A 6,000-nucleotide genomic window follows, 5' to 3' on the forward strand; every position below is an offset into this window, starting at 1 on the left:
ACGCGGACGTTATTGGCACTCACTTTTTCCAATAACGCCAGCGACTATGCCAGCGACCTTGTCCACTTCAAAGGAGCACAACTTGAGTTACAAAGGTCCAATTGAGGTGATTCTTGTTGCGTTAGAAAGCTGACATTTAGAGCTTTCCAACAATATATAATACTCTATAGTGGGCATTAAATTGGAGTACAAAACAGAGGCATCTTTTAAGCCCCAAAAATACCAACTGGGTAGCAAGTGTGACGTTAGCCACACTAACTTCAGCACTAACGCCACATTTGTAGCGTTAGTGTGGCTAACGGTAGCACTAACGATTAGCACCTGGACCTCAACTTGATTCACTTCTCTTTCAAGGACCACCTAACCACAAGGAAGCAAGCCCACAAGTGTCAACCAATCAAGGTCATAAGAAACATCTAGAATAGGAATTATCATTTAATTATAATTTACTTTTAGTTTCATTTCATTTTGTAATTTAGGAGAGCCTATATAAAGGCCTTAGTTTTAACATTCAATTCATTCAGGATTGGATGGGGGATTCTGTATTGGGGTCTTCGGACTACCTCCCCTCACACACTTTTCTTTCTTTTTCTTTCCTTAGTAGTAGTTCATTTTATAGTTTGTAATTTTCCAATTATGAATGTTGAAGTCTAAATTTTAGTTTTAATCTCCATCTTTATTTTTCTGTACTTCTTTTCTTCTCTGTTGAATAAAGCAATGAACAACTAACTCTTTTCATTGGGTTAGAGAGCTCTGTTGGAATTCAATGGATTAAATTGTTTTCATCATGCATCTTCCTCTTTCTTTTCTCTTGATTTTACTAGAAAGCTTTCGTTCTTCATCCAATTGGTTAGCTATCTTGGAAGAGAAGCTCTCCATAATTGGATCTCCTTGGAACCTTGGAAGAGGAATGAGGAGATCATGCTAGAAATGCTTTCTCATGCTGGACCAAATTAGGGTTTGGATGGCTATAGTGACATATAATCCTACCAGCACTTTGATTTGGGAATGCATGTGGTATAATTAGTGACCAAACTTCATCTCTTCCCATGAGCAATTAAATCAAGGAATTGGGAAATTGTTCAAGCTTAGAGAGATTGGATTGCCAAGGAATTGGGATCCAATCACTTAAGATTGCTAAGGAGATCAATGAATGCATTGATTGAGGAAGAGATGAAAGCAATTGATCTGGAGATTGCAATATCTTTCTATCCCAATGCTTTCTTTTCTTTTTACTTTTAGTTATTTACTTTCTTGTATTTTACATTCTAGTTATTTACTTTCCTGCACTTTACATTTTTTGCACTTTAATTTCTTATAATTTACTTTTCTTGCCATTTTACTTTTCTACACTTTATTGCTTTTCCTTTCTTTTCTGTTAATTTACAATTCCTGCTGCTTATCACTTCAATCTGGATCGTCTGACTAGGATAATTAATCAACTATTGATTGCTTAATCCGTTAATCTCTGTGGGATTCGACCTCAGTCTTTTATGAGTTATTACTTGACGACAATTCGGTATACTTGCCGAGGGAAAATTGTTGAGAGACAAGTTTCCATGCATCAATACATCATCCTTGGAAGACCTTTCCTAGCCACTGCCAATGCTATCATTGATGTAGTTAAGGGAAAACTACTTTTACAACTATGGGAGGATCACATTTTGTTCAATATGCCTCACCCCAACTCCCCCTCTGAAAAAAGAGAGATAATTGTGCAACACTTAGTGTTCCAACTATCTCTTTCAGTGCAGAGCTTTACTAAGTCCACAAACATCAATTCCAAGTTTGGTGTTGGGTAGCCATCAATAAGCACTGAGAACAAAGGTACTAAAAAGAAAGTACCTAAAGGCTGGAAAGAAAAGAAAGTCCCCACTGAAGGCCTCTCACTTGGCATGAGAGTTGTCTTCACCAAGAAACCAGTCATACCATATACAGTGAGTCGTGTCTTATCTCTAGAGCATGTGGAAAGTTCACTGTAAAGGGAAAAATTCTGAGCCCATATCAATCTCCATAAGGAGCTAACCATCAAGCTAGTGACATTAAAGAAGCGCTTGTTGGGAGGCAACCCAACCTTATTTAGTTATTTTTATTTCCTCTAATTTCTTAAGTTTATTTTTCTTTAAGTTATTTCTTTAGGTTCATGATCATGTGAAGCAGTCAGAACAGAGACAAAAAGGTTCAGCAATGAAAAGAGAACACTCTGGATAGAGTGTCTTGCTGGCGGTGAATGCCAACCAGGGAACACTGGCTGGGTGTTCAACACCCAAAATGGTAGACTTGCTAGCGTTAAATGCCAGCCAGAGGCAGACCCTGGGCATTCAAACGCCCATACAAAGGCCAGGGAATCTGAATTTCCTAGCTTCTCAGGACCAGTGGGTCCCACAGCATCTTTACCTACCCCACTTGTAACGCCCTAATTACCCTAAGCCTTACCTCGCGTCGTAAAGCGAAGGTTAATCAAAGGTTACGACAGTTCTAAGCTCATACATATAATATATAGAAAGGATTAATATAATCTAGAAGCCTGATGAAGGATATAGCTCAAAATTAGGATTTGAAAAGTGCAAAACATACTAACAGAGCTACTAACTTAAAGCACAAGACATAGATATAACATAACAAAAGATAAGAGTTTAATATCGTAAGAATCTAGCCACAGCTCGCGGAGTTTAAGCTGGCTAGCCATATATACAGACAAAATAGAATCTGAAGTTTAAAAAAATAGCTTATACAAGTTTTTCTCTCTCAATAAAAGCCTCTAGGTAAAAACAAAATACAAAAGTGAGAGATGTATAAACAGAATAATCAAAAGGACTCCAAAAAGTAACATGATCCTCCGCTTCTGTCACCATCCAAACAACTCACTGAGGTGGGTTGCGACCTACATGTGAAAAACACAATAGAGATATGGTATGAGAACCGGAGGTTCTCAGTATGGTAACAGTGCCCAGTGATATAAGATATAAGACTCCGGGATGCCAAAGGCAATCCTAGACTTCATATCCATCACAAGATACAATCTTAAGGCATAACTAAAAATAGTAAAGCATATATGATAAACCACTATTTTATGGTTTATCTTGTGCTGATTTGAGTGGTTTTTATCAATCCTTTATACACTTATTCATACAGATTGCATGATTTTAAAATTCCTTCCTAGTTTTGTTCCATAATTGAAATCTTGCTTCCTAAGCCTTTAAATTATGTATTTTTAATTTCCCTTTATACCATTTGATGCCGTGATCTCTGCGTTAAGTATTTTCAGGCTTTATAGGGTAGGAATGGCTTAAAGGATGGAAACGAAGCTTGTAAAAATTGAAGGAGCACAAAAAATAAAGGAGACAACCAGTGAGGAGCGACGCGCACGCATGGCTCATGCATGCGCGTGAATCAGAGTCTGTACGGCGACGCGTGCGCGTGCTTGACGCATACGCGTGACATGCAAAAATGATCAACAACGCGTATGCGTGACTAACACGTACGCGTGAAATGCGCTACCTGTAGAAATCACAGAAAACACTAGGGACGATTTTGGGCCGAGTTTGGACCCAGTTTTCAGCCCAGAAACACAGACTAGAGCCAGGGGACAAGTAGAGCCTCAACACACATTCTCATTCGGATAGTTTTTAGTTTTAGTTTTGAATCTTAAAGAGAAATTACTCTTCCTCTAGGTTTCCTTTACATTCATAGTTTTAGAGTTTTATGCTTTTGCTTTAGATATTGAGAAGAGTCACTACCTCCATTGAAGTTTCATTATTCTAGTTTGCTTTCTTATTCCTTTACTCTTTGGATTACTTATTAACCCTGTTCAGATAAGGATGTTGCATTTTGGGATTTATTAGTGCAAAGATCTTTTTTTACTTTTAATTAACTTTTAATTCCTATTTTATTTAATTTATCATGTCTACTTCTTATATTTCTGTGAGCGTTATATTCATGTCAATGGAGTAGACTCCCAACTTGACTTGGGGGTTGATTAAAAGGAAACCCTTGAGTTGAAATGCTCAAGTGATTAGTTAAATTGGAAGTTGTTGGCTAACTCTCTAGGCACTAACGCTAATCCTTCCCAAGGGAGAGGATTAGGACTTGTGAATAAGAGTCAGCTCAATCACTTGACTTTCCTTTATTTAGTAAGGGTTAACTAAGTGAAAACAACAACCTCTTGATACTACACTTGAGAGAATTCCAACAAGGATAGAACTTCCAATAAATCTTCCCCCGGTCAAGGCTTTTTATTTTGAATATATAAATTTCTTTTAATTTTCATTGCTTTAATTTACAATTATTTATTTTATGTTATTCAACTCTCAAAATTTCTCGAAAAATTCCTAACTGATAAAATAGCACCCTTTTGTCAACTCGTTGGGAGACGACCTGGGATTTCTACTCCCAGTATCTTTATTCTAATTTTGTGACAACCCTTCTAAATTGATAAGCAGATTATTGTTGGTTAAGAACTGTACAAGTAACCCTATTCTTATATTATAAATTCTTAATTGGCTGATTTATGCTCGCATCAATTTTTGGCTCGGTTGCCGGGGAGTTGCAATAGCGTGCTAAATTATTAGTTGGTGTACATATTTTTAATTTTTGCATATTTTTTATTTTATTTTATTACCATGAGCTGTATGTTTCTTTCATTGAATGACGCGTTCACTACCTGATCCGAGCTTAGCCGCGTTTGATCCTGAAATTAAAAGAACTATTTCACGTATTAGGCGAGCTCGGCGTCGGTTAGCCTCTGAGGGTGGTGAAGTGGTTACTACCAATTCACTAGTCTCTTCTGCAGGCAAATCTGAAGTGGCATTCAAGGAAGAAACAAGTTCCTCTACTACTGATTCTGTTGATTAACGTGCAGGTAACATGGCAGAGCGCAGAAGGATTACTCTCCAGGAAGCAGGAGCTCCAGACTTTACACTGCAACTGTATCAAGTGCGTCACCCAAATCTGGCTACAGATTTTGAACTAAAGACTGCGCTATCAACTTAATGCCTAAGTTTCATGGCTTACCTACTCAGGAGCCTATTAAGCACCTCAGATATTTTCAGACAGCCTATTCTACTGTTAGGCATCATGGTGTAAATGAGACTTCTATTCTGCTAACCGCCTTCCCGTTTTCTCTTGAGGGAAAGGCGAGGAAGTGGTACTACACTCAACCTAAAGTAGTTGTTACTAAATGGGATACGCTCAGGAGAGAATTCTTGGAAAAATACTTTCCAGCTGAAGTTACAAATAGACTGAGGAATGAGATTTCCTACATTATCCAAGGCGAGTCAGAGACCCTTTATGAGTATTGGGAGCGCTTCAGGAATCTTCTGGACGTATGCCCCCATCACATGATGGACAGGTTGGTGTTGATCAGCTACTTCACACAAGGCATGAAGCCTCAGGATAAGACTACATTGGATGGTGCGAGTAATGGTTCTCTGAAAAAGTACAAGACCATGGATGAAGCGTGGCAACTGATTAGCGACCTGGCTGAGTCCACTCGGAATGCTAGGCACAGGAACAACCTTCCCAAGGCTGTTGCAGAGGTTTCCTCTAGCAGTGAGACTACTGCTCTCATACAGACTCTATGTGAGATGACCAACCTACTGAAGCAGATATACCTGAATCAACAACAACCTCACCCTCCCCCACAACAACAGTATCAACAGTTGGCCCCTCAGAAAATTTGCGGAATATGTGCATGCAATACTCATTACACTGATGAATGCCCACAGCTCCAATAAGAAGACAACACCTTGGTAGCTACCCACAACTTCTATGACCGCCCGAATCAAGGATACTATCAACAAGGCAGTAATTACAACCAAGGTTGGCAAGATAACTCCAACCAAGGGTGGAGAGATAATTCTAACCAAAGTTGGAGGGACAACTACAACCAAGGAGGCAGAGATAATGGTGAAAATCAGAGGTGGAACAACAACAACAATCAGCAGAACCCGTCTCAGTAAAACCAAAACCATCCTTACCGGGCACCTCACCATAGACAAG

This window comes from Arachis hypogaea, chromosome 13, assembly GCF_003086295.3.
Source record: "Arachis hypogaea cultivar Tifrunner chromosome 13, arahy.Tifrunner.gnm2.J5K5, whole genome shotgun sequence".
NCBI classification, from domain to species: domain Eukaryota; kingdom Viridiplantae; phylum Streptophyta; class Magnoliopsida; order Fabales; family Fabaceae; genus Arachis; species Arachis hypogaea.